General features: G+C 51.7%; 1 pseudogene; it reads right to left on the minus strand.

The window, feature by feature from the left end:
* Positions 1-116: 116 nt before the first annotated feature.
* Positions 117-611, minus strand: LOC104277380 (annotated as a pseudogene).
* Between the last annotated feature and the right edge of the window lie 879 nt (positions 612-1,490).

Here is a 1,490-nt window from a genome sequence, read left to right on the forward strand (position 1 = left end):
CAGCTTTCAGTTTCGATTCCACCGAAAGGCTGCATCTCAGGGCGGAACCGCGGTTCGGGGATCGCCCTCTTGCCAGGAGCAGGAGGAGCCGATGCTTTCGGGACTCCCTGATTCACCGTGATCCCATCCAGCAGTTCCACCATGTCCAAGAGAGTGTTCAGGTTGCCAGTATTCCATTCTGCCACATCTGCATCGTACAGCGAGCCGCTGATATCAGCCCCATAAATTGGCGAGACAAATGTGAGGTTCTTCCAGTACTTGCGCTCCAAGTCTTCGAAATCTTGATGGCGTGGAGTACAATACTTCTCGCTGTTGGCCAGATGCCAGTATTCTCCCACGGTCATCGGTTTCTTCTGTATGTTATACTGGGTGAATAATCCCGACTGCCCAGTAACCACCTGCTGAATAGGAGCTGGGATAACCATGTCATCGATGTCATTGTAGGTTTTGCGGGGTTTCCATTCCTTGGTAGGAATCACCTTGGCAAGCCCCGCGCAGTGAGCTCCCTGTGACTCCATGTAGGCGATGTACTTACCAAAGTCCCGAAACTCCTCGAGGGTGGGACGGATCTTACAGCCAGGGTTCTGCGGGCTTGGGGTTTCTGACCCCATTTTCCCAGTACGAGAGCGCCAGGATTTTGGCTCCCCAAAATGCAAGTAGTTGATGCTGTAGAGATCCATGTCCTCTGTATGCCAAGCAAACGTCGTCTTCCACATCCCAAAGTAGAGGTAGGGAGTGTTTACACCTTCTATGATAATGCCACACTCGTGTTCCACCAGTCAGAAAAACTCCAGGACCCCAAAATCCAGCTGCTTCCTCATCACTCAGCAATATGCAGTCCCCACCATTTAAAGACACACGCCATAAATATTCAGTTTCGGTTTCGCCTGCTCTATGTGAGAATTTCTCCTGCAGCTCGCCAAGCTGCAGTCCCGACCAGGGGCTGGTACGGACCGCAGTCCGCGGATGTCCGCCGCGTGGGCCAGTGGAGGTTTCCGTCTTAAGAAGCGGGCGGACATTTCTTCATCCAGCTCGCGCTCCCCCTCTGAGCTATTACTCTTGTCATCTCCCCAGATACCTCGATCCCAGATCTCCGCATCGACACAGGATATTAGTTTCCGGATCTGAGCTGCACGGAGGGGTCGTTTCACTTGCGCCAACATTAACTCAATTTTTAATTCCAACCCAAGAGCTCGCTCTCTTTCCCGTTTCAATTCCAATCTCAAACTCCAAAATTCTAACTCTAGTCTCCGATTTTCCGACTCTAATCGGAGAGAGAGTCTTCCCATTCCTTCCAGGTGAGCTGCATGCTTGCAGCCCCATGTCTGGCCGTGCGGGTTTGCCTGAACCTGCGCATCGTCAGGACTCTCCTTAGTGCAACCGTGGCTTGATCTTTCCTCGGTAGATATCCTGCCGACTACGCCAAATAATGTAAAGGAGGTGAGGAGCGTGCCCATACCCAAAAAATAAATTCACGCGTATAGTTAAAT

Source organism: Apaloderma vittatum, unplaced genomic scaffold (assembly GCF_000703405.1).
Source record: "Apaloderma vittatum isolate BGI_N311 unplaced genomic scaffold, ASM70340v1 Scaffold25027, whole genome shotgun sequence".
Lineage (NCBI taxonomy): Eukaryota > Metazoa > Chordata > Aves > Trogoniformes > Trogonidae > Apaloderma > Apaloderma vittatum.